This window comes from Schistocerca nitens, chromosome 2 (genome assembly GCF_023898315.1).
Source record: "Schistocerca nitens isolate TAMUIC-IGC-003100 chromosome 2, iqSchNite1.1, whole genome shotgun sequence".
Taxonomy (NCBI): domain Eukaryota; kingdom Metazoa; phylum Arthropoda; class Insecta; order Orthoptera; family Acrididae; genus Schistocerca; species Schistocerca nitens.
This window is the reverse complement of record NC_064615.1, coordinates 59,085,700-59,099,992: the sequence shown is the minus strand read 5'-3', so window position 1 is coordinate 59,099,992 and position 14,293 is coordinate 59,085,700. Positions and strand designations below refer to the sequence as shown.

The following is a 14,293-nucleotide window of genomic DNA, read 5'->3' as shown; positions in this document are numbered from 1 at the left end:
GTTCACAACTTGCCATTTCGTTAATACCAAGTCGTCTTCACTGTAAAACAAGTTGCACGTTGCGTCATTTCATTTAAACACCAGTCATGAGTCGACTAACGACGGAGCAAGGATGTTGATCTAACTGAGAGTTCAGCTAGTGAAGAAGATTTCAGTACTTCACCGTCATCAAAATGCTGAGAATTAGCAAACCCCTTCAGAATTTATAGATGCGAAGGACGCCGTGTTAAGTCACTGGGTGGCGAGAGTGCAACTGTAAGTGAAGCGTCAGAAAGTCATATTGCTGGTTCCGAATCATCTGGACGGTGTTGTTGTGTATTGCCGTAAGTCTTTTCACATCGTCGATATAGTTTAGCACGAGTTATTTTCAAAAGTGCTCTACCGTACACCCTGTATTCCACTGATGTTCCGCGTCTCCATGACATTCTCCAAGAAGACGCATTGCGTTTTTTTAAAAAGCATCATTGCCAGAATTTTTTCTGAGACATAAAAGATATCAGTCCGTGGACACGATCAAAGTTATCGGGAGGGTTCCATTAGAACGGTATTTTGCTGAAGAGTCCGTGAGTCTCCTGTGTGTCATTTCTTGAACGGCCTGCTCTACGACTGAGGGTAGGGCATGAAAAATATTGAAACAAAATAAATTTGTACACGCTAATGCATAAGCTGAAGTCTGTAGACAATCTTGAGCTCAAGGGGCAAAATATTACTTACCTCCTTAGAAGACTATACTCGTAACTTTGGAGCAATGTAAATGGCAGAGAAGTCGTAAGATGCTGTCACGTGACCCTCCAGCGCCGGCGTAAGTCATGGCAGTGAAGCGGTGTCCCTGTGTCAGTCGGTTTCGTTGAAACAGAACTGTGAGATGGTGCAACGACATTATGTGACAGAACTGCAGAAAGGAGCCGTCACCCTTGAAAGTAACCTTGACCATTGTACATGAACGGGCGATTTCTAGGTACCAACGTGGACTGTCAGACATATTTACAAGGAATGGTGTGTGAATTGCAGCAATGTAACACATCGTAACCACAGTTGTCGTGAAAAGATGCTCACTGACAAGGACTGGAGCCGTGTGTCATGCGTTGTCAGTGGCAATAGGTTTCAAACCGGAAAGTACTTGTTGAAGTGGGAGAGTGCTTATTCTTCATATTAAGTTTGCAAGTGAGCTTTGCAAAGGTACACTACATGATCAAAAGTATCCGGACACCCCTAAAACATACACTCCTGGAAATGGAAAAAAGAACACATTGACACCGGTGTGTCAGACCCACCATACTTGCTCCGGACACTGCGAGAGGGCTGTACAAGCAATGATCACACGCACGGCACAGCGGACACACCAGGAACCGCTGTGCTGGCCGTCGAATGGCGCTAGCTGCGCAGCATTTGTGCACCGCCGCCGTCAGTGTCAGCCAGTTTGCCGTGGCATACGGAGCTCCATCGCAGTCTTTAACACTGGTAGCATGCCGCGACAGCGTGGACGTGAACCGTATGTGAAGTTGACGGACTTTGAGCGAGGGCGTATAGTGGGCATGCGGGAGGCCGGGTGGACGTACCGCCCAATTGCTCAACACGTGGGGCGTGAGGTCTCCACAGTACATCGATGTTGTCGCCAGTGGTCGGCGGAAGGTGCACGTGCCCGTCGACCTGGGACCGGACCGCAGCGACGCACGGATGCACGCCAAGACCGTAGGATCGTACGCAGTGCCGTAGGGGACCGCACCGCCACTTCCCAGCAAATTAGGGACACTGTTGCTCCTGGGGTATCGGCGAGGACCATTCGCAACCGTCTCCATGAAGCTGGGCTACGGTCCCGCACACCGTTAGGCCGTCTTCCGCTCACGCCCCAACATCGTGCAGCCCGCCTCCAGTGGTGTCGCGACAGGCTTGAATGGTGGGACGAATGGAGACGTGTCGTCTTCAGCGATGAGAGTCGCTTCTGCCTTGGTGCCAATGATGGTCGTATGCGTGTTTGGCGCCGTGCAGGTGAGCGCCACAATCAGGACTGCATACGACCGAGGCACACAGGGCCAACACCCGGCATCATGGTGTGGGGAGCGATCTCCTACACTGGCCGTACACCACTGGTGATCGTCGAGGGGACACTGAATAGTGCACGGTACATCCAAACCGTCATCGAACCCATCGTTCTACCATTCCTAGACCGGCAAGGGAACTTGCTGTTCCAACAGGACAATGCACGTCCGCATGTATCCCGTGCCACCCAACGTGCTCTAGAAGGTGTAAGTCAACTACCCTGGCCAGCAAGATCTCCGGATCTGTCCCCCATTGAGCATGTTTGGGACTGGATGAAGCGTCGTCTCACGCGGTCTGCACGTCCAGCACGAACGCTGGTCCAACTGAGGCGCCAGGTGGAAATGGCATGGCAAGCCGTTCCACAGGACTACATCCAGCATCTCTACGATCGTCTCCATGGGAGAATAGCAGCCTTCATTGCTGCGAAAGGTGGATATACACTGTACTAGTGCCGACATTGTGCATGCTCTGTTGCCTGTGTCTATGTGCCTGTGGTTCTGTCAGTGTGATCATGTGATGTATCTGACCCCAGGAATGTGTCAATAAAGTTTCCCCTTCCTGGGACAATGAATTCACGGTGTTCTTATTTCAATTTCCAGGAGTGTACGTTCTTCATATTAGGTGCATTGTGCTGCCACCTACTGCTAGGTACTCCATATCAGTGACCTCAGTAGTTATTAGACATCGTAATAGAGTAGAATGCGGCTCTCCACGGAACTCACAGACTTCGAATGTGGTCAGGTGACTGGGTATCACTTGTGTCATACGTCTGTACGCGAAATTTCCACACTCCTAAACATCTCTGTTTCCGATGTGATGGTCAAATGGAAACGTGTAGGGACACGTACAACACAAAATCGTACAGGCCGTCCTCGTCTGTTGACTGACAGAGACCGCCGACAGTTGAAGAGGGTCGCAATGTCTAATAGACAGACATCTATCAGATCATCACACAGGAATTCCAAACTGCATCAGGATCCACTGCAAGTACTATGACAGTTAGGCGGGAGGTGAGAAAACGTGGATTTCATGGTCGATCAGCTGCTCATAAGCCACACATCACGCCGGTAAATGCCAAACGACGCCTCGCTTGGTGTAACGAGGGTAAACGTTGGACGACTGAACAGTGAAAAAACGTTGTGTGGAGTGACGAATCACGGTACACAATGTGGCGACCTAATGGCAAGGTGTGGATATCGCGAATTCCCGGTGAACGTCATCTGCCAGCGTGTATAGTACCAATAGTAAAATTCGGAGGCGGTGGTGTTATGATGTGGTCGTGTTTTCCATAGAGGGGGGCTTAAACCCCTTCTTGTTCTGCGTGGTTCTATCACAGCACAGGCTTACATTGATGTTTTAAACACCTCGCTTCCCACTGTTGAAGAGCAATTCGGGGATGGCGATTGCATCTTTCAACACGATCGAGCACCTGTTCATAATGCACGGCCTGTGACGGAGTGCTCACACGACAATAACATCCTTGTAATGGAATGGCCTGTCCGCCCCTCGTGGTCTCGCGGTAGCGTTCTCGCTTCCCGAACACAGGGTCCCGGGTTCGATTCCCGGCGGGGTCAGGGATTTTTCCTGCCTCGAGATGACTGGGTGTTGTTGTGTCGTCTTCATCATCATCATTCATCCCCATCACGGTCGGAGGAAGGTAATGGCAAACCACCTCCACTAAGACCTTGCCTGGTAAAGCGGTGCGGGTCTCCCGCATCGTTCCACAACGCTCTGTAAAGAAGCATGGGACTTCATTTCATTTCAATGGAATGGCCTGCACGGAGTCCTGACCTGAATCCTATGGAACATCTTTTGGATGTTTTGGAACGCAGACTTCGTGCCAGGCCTCACCAAGTGACATCGATACGTTTCCTCAGTGCGGCACTCCGTGAAGAATGGGGTGCCATTCTCCAAGAAACCTTTCAGTACCTGATTGAACGTATGCCTGCGAGATTGGATGCTGTCATCAATGGTAAGGGTGGGCCAACACCATACTGAAATCCACCATTAGCGATGGAGAGGGCCACGAAATTGTAAGTCATTTTCGGGCAAGTGTCCTGATAGTTTTGATCACATAGTGTAACTGCGTGCAATGGACATTTGAAGTCGAGGACTTCGCTAAAAGTCACTGCACACTGCAGCATAAAGAGCAATGTGATTTCAGTGACTCGAAGCGGTCCGACGAACTGCAATTTGTCTCTTCAAATTATGCAAGGCATCAACTGCATGGGTGTCCCAATGAAGCGCGCAACAATCATTATGTGGAGACTCCTAGTTCGTGTCAGAGGTGGTTCCAAGATGTTACGGCAGTGTTTTTCGTACTATCACTTGCACCCACTGATTCAGGTTACCGCGAACATGAACTAGGATATTGTTTTCAACATTCTCGGGAATTAAGTTTTCAACTTTTGTAACACTACAACCCAGTGGCTCACGTATTTGTTAATTTTTTATTTTTTTAAATTTTGTCAGTAATTAGTGTTTATGAGAATGTAATTTACGCGGAAAGAATAAGGAAAAAATAATTATGTCAAATCGTTGTAGTAAACACGTTGGCAATGTCAGGGAAACTTATAGTGTAGGACACTCAAAGAATATATTTCATGTGACAATAACATCGTTGGCGTGAGTGCGCATAGTCATAGAAGTGAGGGCAGAGAGGGATTTCGAATCATCTGTGGTGTGGTACAGACGCGAGTGTTGGCGCGCAAATACCATATGAAGATTGTACTGGAAATATAGTTATAACATATGGCAAGGCAAATTATAAGTGAGCGATGACGTGTATGGGCACAGCACGCGTTCGCAGGAGGAGTTTGGAATTGGTGAAGAATGCTGTATGGCGCAAATTTATTCTCGCTAATCAAGAAAAACCTGTTGCCAGTAATGAATTTAACTATAAGCATTACATCCCACTCCAGGCAACTCATTGCAAAGTAAGATCCAGCCAGTATTTATACAGTTGTGTAACACGAACGATAAGGTAATAGTAACTTTTTGGAAAGTTAGAGTGTATTTAGTCAAAGCATAAGCCTTGTGAGTGAAACTTTATTGACCCAAGTCGCTAACCATTCGCAAGTTCCTACCCTCCTCACTCATGAGTGAAAAGAATTATTAAAATAAAACTTATTCGGTAAAATTTACAGCTGAGTTTCAATCAAGTTATTATTGTAATAAAAAGCAGTCGTAAATGTAGTTGATCGTTTAGTGTTGCACTACTACTGCAGACAATCAGTCCCCATTAAAAGTGCTTCAAGCACAATGCACATTTATATGGCAAAAGTATGCAGTCTGCCTTGTAGAAAAGTAATTTTATGATTTTACATTGTGTTCTGTAAACGACATTCTGTGCAAATGTTTGCGTAATTGTAGTATTGACTAACTGTTGTTGCTACGATTGAAAGTTTTTTACGGTATCATTTGAAAATTAATCGGTAAAGAACAGTAATTAACCGCACAATATTTCAGCGAGACCATTGCCCGCCATCTTCAGGTGCTACTGTCGCGTCGCAGATTTTTTTTTTTCTTTATTGCGATTTTTATCACCTCACACAAGGCGGGCTGTCAGCAGCTGAGTACGCCACTCTTCAGCCTTGAGATTTACAATAAGTAATAAATAGAGGGGGCACAGAGAATACAATCAAAACGGCGGGCAAAACAATGTAGACACTAAAAAACAAAAAACACGGAGCCGTTCACGCTGGACGAGAAACCATCACTGACACTAGTTGACACGGCGCACAAAACATGGATGATGGCGATGGTACACGTGAACAGTGGCGGCGTGACGGCGAACAAACACTAAACACAAACGAAGACACACACACGAGACACTGAGGGCGATGACCTCCGGCGCGCGAATGTTCACTGTGCGTGTGCGAGTCCGGGAACCTGCCAAGAGAGGAGGAGGAGAAAGGGGAGTGGGAGAGCGAGAGGGGAGAGCAGAGATGCCACGGGCAGGGGAGATAGGGGGAGGGAGAAAGGGGGAGGGGATCCCGGGGGAAGAGGGGTGGAGGGAGGGGACAGGGGAACAGGAAAGAGAAGGGAAGGGAAGAGAAGGGAGGGAGGGTGCCTAAAGGAAAGGATACTGGAAGTGGGGGGGGGGCAGGGTCAAAGTTGATAGGAGGGGTAGATGGAGGGGAGGAGGACATCATCAGGTAGGGGGAGCTGGTGGAAGCCACCTTGGGAGAGGGTAAGGAGGGTTGAGAGATGGAGACCGGGTGGGACGTGGGAATACAGGCGCGGCAGCGGGCGGGGGTGGGAGAGGATCGGGGAGACGAGCAGGTGAGGAGGATCGAGTTTACGGGAGGTGTACAGGATCCGTATCCTTTCAAGGAAAAGGAGGAGGTGGGGGAAGGGGATGAGATCATACAGGATCCGCGTGGGGGAGGGGAGACGGATGCAATAGGTGAGGCGGAGAGCATGGCGTTCAAGGATTTGGAGGGATTTATAAAAGGTAGGGGGGATGGAGATCCAAGCCGAATGGGCATAACAAAGGATAGGGCGGATGAGGGATTTATAGGTGTGGAGGATGGTGGAGGGGTCCAGACCCCACGTACGGCCGGAGAGGAGCTTGAGGAGATTGAGTCGGGAGCGTGCCTTGGCTTGGATTGTCCGGAGGTGGGAAGTCCAGGAGAGGCGACGGTCGAGGGTGACGCCAAGGTACTTAAGGGTGGGAGTGAGGGCGATAGGACGGCCATAGATGGTGAGATAGAAATCAAGGAGGCGGAAGGAAGGGGTGGTTTTGCCTACATTGATCGCCTGGGTTTTGGAGGGATTGACCTTGAGCAACCACTGGTTGCACCAAGCGGTGAACCGGTCAAGATGGGATTGGAGAAGGTGTTGGGAGCGCTGCATGGTGGGGGCAAGGTCAAGGAAGGCGGTGTCATCGGCAAACTGGAGAAGGTGGACGGGGGGTGACGGCGGCGGCATGTCCGCCGTGTACAAAAGGTACAGGGGGGAGAGGACGGAGCCTTGGGGCACACCGGCGGCGGGGAAAAACGTGTAGGAATCTGTGTTTTGGATGGTGACATAGGAAGGACGGCGGGAAAGAAAGGAGCCGATCAGACGGACGTAGTTAATGGGAAGGGCGAAGGTTTGGAGCTTGAAGAGGAGACCGGAATGCCATACGCAGTCATAAGCACGTTCGAGGTCCAGGGAGAGGAAGATTGCGGAGCGACGGGAATTAAGCTGTTCGGAAAGGAGATGAGTGAGGTGAAGGAGAAGGTCGTCGGAAGAGAAGGACGGCCGAAAGCCACACTGGGTAACGGGAAGGAAGCGGTGCTGGCGGAGATGCTGGTGGTTGCGTCGGGTGAGGATAGATTCCAGGACCTTGCTGAAGACCGAGGTAAGGCTGATGGGACGGTAGGAGGAGACGGCGGACGGCGGTTTGCCAGGTTTAAGGAACATGAGGATACGGGAGGTTTTCCACAGGTCGGGGTAGTAACCGGTGGACAGGACTACATTGTAGAGCCTGGCCGGGGGTGGAGAGGAAAGAGACCGGAGCTTCACGAAGGTGACGATAGGTGATACGATCGTGACCAGGAGCGGTGTTGCGTTTTGTGCGGAGTGTAGCAATGAGATCCTGTGTACTGATAGGGGCATTGAGTTCCGTGTGTGCAATGTTGTCCAAGTACTGGAAACCAGGAGCGAGGGGAGTGACAGAGGTGTCGCGGATCGCGGATATCCGGGAAGAGGGAGTAATCGAACTGGGGATCATCGGGGATGGAAAATACATCGGAGAAGTAGGAGGCAAAGTGATTGGCCTTACTAAGGGTGTCAGGGAAAGGGTGATCATCATGGAGAAGAGGATAGTAGGGGGAGGGTTTAGTTCCGGTAAGTCGACGGAAGGCTGACCAGAACTTGGACGAGTAGGGTAGCAGTTAAACGGGTGCATGTCTGTCGCCAGTCCCGGCGTTTCTTAGCCGCGAGCAAATTACGAATGTGTCGCTGGAGTTGCCGGTGGCGTCGTAGTGTGTCCGGGTCACGTGTGCGGAGGAAGGCACGGTAGAGACGGCGGGATTCACGGAGGAGGAGGACGGCCTGTGGGGGTAAGGTAGGACGGTGGGGGTGGATGGCGACAGTAGGGACGTGGGCCTCCACGGCCTCAGACAAGGTCTGCTGCGTCGCTGAGAAGCTCGCCAGTTTATATGTTGGCTTTCTAGAACAGCGCAGGCGCCAGCGGGGGCATAACGTCATCGGAGACCAATCGCAGACGGCGTCGAATAACAGAGCCCTCTGCTGGAGAAACGGGTCGCGGGCTGCGGAAGCGCGCCGCGGCGGGGAAAATGCGGCCGGGAGCGACGGACCCCGTATTCGACGCCGTCTACGATTGGTCTCCGATGACGTTATGCCCCCGCTGGCGCCTGCGCTGTTCTAGAAAGCCATCATATAAACTGGCGAGCTTCTCAGCGACGCGACATTAGCACCTGAAGATGGCGGGCAGTTGTCTCGCTCAAATATTGTGTGGTTAATTACTGTTCTTATCATAACCTGAATGGTCCAAGAATATCGCAGTGTTACGCCCATCGAAAATGTCTGGTACTATCTGGAACAACGGGTGAAATGTAGCAATCAATATACCCGCAATTTTGTAGCTTTACGGAATCTCATCATCAATGAGTTTAAAACTAGTCTGCTTGCACTTGGAAACTGTGTGTGACAAAACCCCTTATTTGAAAATGTTTCTTATTATCGTTACTGTACACCTTTTACACTTTAGCAGTAGTATGAACTCTTACATTTGTGTTTTTCAATGTGACAGGATGTGCTCTGATCTGCAACAGCCTTTGCTACACTGCTTTTGAATACGAAATATATTCCATGTGTGTGATACCAATTACTCTAAACTAAATGTGATAGTCAGTAAATGAAACTAAATAAAAGCAGCGGATATCAGTAATAAAAAGCATTGCTTCCTCCTCAAACAATCAAAACACAAAGGTTAACCATGATGTGCTACGAAGAATTTCCAACTGAATACACTTTCCTAAAAAGTTATTTTAACCCCTGCTAATGATTCATACTTGTGCAATGGACAACTCAGCTCAGTTCGCTTCTGTTTTACTGTAAATATGAAATACAGCACTGTATGTACTTGAAAAATGTCACAGCGCGACTATTTGCCTTACCCTTTAGGCTGTTCCCAGCATGGATTTGTTATTTGTCCGGATTATTTGTCCAAAACTGCATCTAGCAGTTCACGCAATAGTGTAATGGATGACAGCACGGTTCTAACAATACTTACTTTTATATTGTACGGGCAAAGATTAACGAACTAACGGTAAACGAATAAAACGTTTCTATGAATTGAAATTATGTGCGGATGTCTTTAGTAACACAGAAGTGAATGACTTTAACGTGAAATTCAACACGGTTTCCGCAAACAGAGGCCCAGCGAAACTCAGCTCGCTCTGTTCCTCCGTGAAATCCATGGTGCTGTAGGAAACGGCGCTCAGATTGACGCCGTGTTCTCTGACTTGAAGATGGCATTTGACACCGTCCCGCACCAAGACGTCTTTGGAGATAGAATCAACACGTAGCTGTTAATGGAATAAAATTATCGACAGACGTCAAGATAATTTTATGAGTACCGAGAGGAAGGCCCGTTATTGTTTACAGTGTATATAAATGAGCTATTAGAAAGCATGAGGTGCTCTTTAAGACTCTTCGCAGGTGATACGGTTGTCAATATGAAAGTAGCAACTCCAGAAGGTAGTATCGACTTGCAGACTGACGTGCAGAGGTTTGATGAACGGTGCTTACTCTGGCAGTTGACCCGGAACATAAATAAATGTAATGTACTGGGCATACATGGGAAAAGACTGTCACTACCGTACACATACTATTGATGAGAAACTGCCGGAAACAGTATCAACCGTAAAAGATCTAGGAGTAACTATCGAGAGCGATCTGAAGTGGAATGGCGACATGAAACAAATAGTAGTAGTGATAGAAGACATAGAGAAGATCAACGAAGAGTGGGATCGTTTAACTCGTGCGAGAGCGTTACGGGGGCTCTCAACAAACTCCATCGGCAGACGTTACAAGAGAGGGCTTTATGCATCTTTATGCATCACGGAGAGATTTACTATTGAAATTTCCAGAGAGCAATTTCCAGGACTAGTCCGTCAGCATATACATTCCGCGTAATGAACTCGAAGAGAAAATGCGGGAAATTAGAGCCAATACAGAGACTTACCGACAATCATTCTTCCCACGCGCCATTCGCCAATGGAATGAGGTATTACGGGGAGGGGAGGGGGGTGGGAGGAATCAGTTAGTGGTAACTAACACACCTGGATGGCTTGCGGAGTATGATGTATGTGTAGATAATCTTCCCTTAGCACTGTCAGAAACAACGTAAACTAATTCGGAATATAAAATGCTTCTAACTGAAAGCGCTGAGCATATGACCAATTATTTGCAAAAAAAAAAAAAAAAAATGGCTCTAAGCGCTATGGGACTTAACGTCTGATGTCATTAGTCCCCTAGACTAAGACCTACTTAAACCTAATTAATCTAAGAGCATCACACACATCCATGCCCGAGGCAGGATTCGAACCTGCGACCGTAGCAGCAGCGTGGTTCCGGACTGAAGCGCCTAGAACCGCTCTGCCACAGACCAATTATTTGCCCGTGATACAAAAACGTAGATACTGTTGTAGTAAATTCAGTCTTTACAGTACAAAAATTAGCTGATAGCGCCTGCAGCAAATAAGAACTGTTTATGTTACCTCTTTCCAAATGTCTAGTAATCCTAAAAACGCATCTTGAAAGACTATCCGCTGTCCTTAGTCACACCGGGGAGCACGTGAAACAAAAGTCATTCTATATTCTCCATATTAAAAACACTTTCCCCATCTATATTTTAAATGTCATTTATTTAAGTGACCAGTTTTGACGTTTCACTACGCCATCTCACGCCATATGACCAACATGTCTGAGGAATCCAGTCTCATGTGCAGTCGAAATAGGGGCAAGCATTAAGTAATTGGTATTGGTAGACTTCTAGTTTCAATAGCGCGATCCCTTAATTCACCAACTGAAGACTGTTCAAAACAGCCGAAGTCCCTCAGGCATTTTCTACGAAGATGGGCTTACAGAGACTCTATTCTCCTCTTCTGCCATCAAGGGTGCTCACTCACCGTCCAGTCGACACTCTCTCTCGTAGAAGACGTTCAGTGATGGCTTCCGCTTATAACACAACCTGTGGTAGCCAAAGAGTAACGTATAACTCCTGTGTTCAGGCGTCCAAAGACGCTCATAATGGTAAATATTTCGAAGAAGACTGCCATTTCTCACGACATATAAACCCTTTAAGTGCCTCCAGTTGGATATGGCATACTGAAAAACAGTTCGTGGATGTTCTCCTAACTGAACTGGGGGCTTTATGAAGGCTAGAAGCGGTGTTACACGATGTTAGCATGATGTGTGTTGAGGGTAACTAATTTTTCGTTCGATGTGTTTATCTAATAGATATCGACATTGAGTTTTGGAACGCACCTTGTAAGAAAATTAGTAACATTCCAGGTGAAGATCTAGTGCGTTTCGAATAATCTGAGAGCGTAAATGAGGGGAGGCAGGTTCCCTACATTACCATATATGCTGCTACCGTGATTGTCCTCGGTTCCCGATTATTCGTGCTACGTAGCTGTGGAACGTGAATTTCATGCGGATTGGAGGTGTGACGCAAATACGGCGCCAGATTCGCAGGCCCGGCAAACAACGGCTGTCCTCGCATCGTCCTGGCTAGAGACCAAGTGGCCGCAATTTGAATATCGTAAGGGACTGGGCGGCTGGACTAACCAGGGGAGAGGTCACATGCGTAAAGCCCGGCCCTATTTGCATTTCGCTTTAATATCGTCAAGGAACGCTAGCGGCAGTGTTCCGCGGAGGGCACAGAGGGCGCTGTTCCGGCCGAAACGCGCGGGTCTGCAGCCCGGGCTGCTTGCTGTCCCCGCCAGGCGTTCGATGGAAGCGGCGAGGCCGCTGCCTCCACGCATTTGCATTCCGTCGAGGTCTTTCTACCCTCATAAAGGGATGCGGACGTGTTCCGAGTTCTTCTGTCATCGAAGAACATGCCACTTCGTTTCAGTCGGAATTCGGCGTAGCCCAGACTGGCTTAAGTCATGCGTAACTCGTTACGTGGGCGAACGCACAGACCGAATTACTCTAACAACGTTTTCCTTTCTTCTTTTTTTTAAAAAAAAGAACAGAAAACATTAACTAGTCAGCGAGAAAGAGTACCAAAGAGAACGAGACAGAATACCAGAGAGAAACCACCATTTGATTCCGTCCCTGCTCCAACCCCCTACACCCCCCTCCCCCATCCCCCGTGGTTCACTGTTTATTCGGAGCTTCCATCTCTTTTCCAGTTCTTTCACGGTTTCTCGACAGCTTAAGAACATCTTTTTTAAATCAGTCTCCTGAGTAATTTGATATGAATCACCACGATTTACTCTCTCGCACTACTGGCCTTTTTTATTTAGTCGGACATTTCGCCCTAAAAACCGGACAACCTATATTCAGTGTTGATAGAGTCAGCTGGGTATTTTCAGTTGTTTATTAATAATAAGTTACACTCAGTTTTTTACTCATGCTTAAACGAAAAAATCAGGAGACAGCGTTTTACACTACGGGCCATTAAAATTGCTACACCAAGAAGAAATGCAGATGATTAACGGGTATTCATTGGACAAATATATTATACTAGAACTGACATGTGATTACATTTTCACGCAATTTGGGTGCATAGATCCTGAGAAATCAGTACCCATAATAACCACCTCTGGCCGTAATAACGGCCTTGATACGCCTGGGCATTGAGTCAAACAGAGCTTGGATGGCGTGTACAGGTACAGCTGCCCATGCAGCTTCAACACGATACCACAGTTCATCAAGTGTAGTGACTGGCTTATAGTGACGAGCCAGTTGCTCGGCCACCATTGACCAGACGTGTTTTCAATTGGTAAGAGATCTGGAGAATGTGCTGGCCAGGGAAGCAGTCGAACATTTCTGTATCCAGAAAGGCCCGAACAGCACCTGCAACATGCGGTCGTGCATTATCCTGTTGAAATGTAGGGTTTCGCAGGGATCGAATGAAGGGTAGAGCCACGGCTCGTAACACATCTGAAATGTAACGTCCACCTTTCAGATGTTATGACACCAAGGGAATCGCATTCTTGGTACCAGAAACGGCTTCGAAGATCAGTAATTTTAGGGGGAGACGGAGATTGGAATATATATGAAAAATGATTGATGGGGTGGGATGTATGTGTCACGCCGAGATAGAAATATTGATATACAACACTGGCCATTAAAATTGCTACATCACGAAGATGACGTGCTACAGACGTGAAATATAACCGACAAGAAGAAGATGCTGTGATATGCAAATGATTAGCTTTCCAGAGCATTCACACAAGATTGGCGCCGGTGGCGACACCTACAACGTGTTGACATAAGGAAAGATTCCAATGCGCACAGGAGGTGACCGAGACGTGTAACCAATGGCACCCTGTACCATTACGCCGGGTGATACGCCAGTATGGCGATGACGAATACACGTTTCCAATGTGCGTTCACCGCGGTGTCGCCAAACACGGATGCGACTGTCATGATGCTGTAAACAGAACCTGGATTCATCCGAAAAAATGACGTTTTGCCATTCGTGCACCCAGGTTCGTCGTTGAGTACACCATCGCAGGCATGCAGGCATGCAGCATCAAGGGTAACCGCAGCCATGGTCTCCGAGCTGATAGTCCATCCTGCTGCAAACGTCGTCGAAATGCAAACGTCGCCATCTGTTGACAGGGATCGAGACGTGGATGCACAATCCGTTACAGCCATGCGGATAAGATGCCTGTCAGGTCGACTGCTGGTGATACGAGGCCGTTGGGATCCAGCACGGCTTTCCGTATTACCCTCCTGAACCCACCGATTCCATATTCTGCTAACAGTCATTGGATCTCGACCAACGCGAGCAGCAATGTCGCGATACGATAAACCTTAATCGCGATAGGCTACAATCCGACCTTTATCAAAGTCGGAAACGTGATGGTAAGCACTTCTCCTCCTTACACGAGGCATCACAACAACGTTTCACCAGGAAACGCCGGTCAACTGCTATTTGTGTATGAGAAATCGGTTGGAAACTTTCCTCGTGTCAGCACGTTGTAGGTGTCGCCACCGGCGCCAATGTTGTGTGATTGCTCTGGAAAGCTAATCATTTGCATATCACAGCATCTTCTTC

General features: G+C 48.2%; 1 protein-coding gene across 1 annotated transcript in view; it reads left to right on the top strand.

Annotated features, from left to right (window-relative positions):
• LOC126234834 (cyclic nucleotide-gated channel rod photoreceptor subunit alpha) overlaps window positions 1–14,293 on the top strand; it is a 1,223,148-nt gene that overhangs the window by 692,025 nt on the left and 516,830 nt on the right. The window lies entirely within an intron of this gene.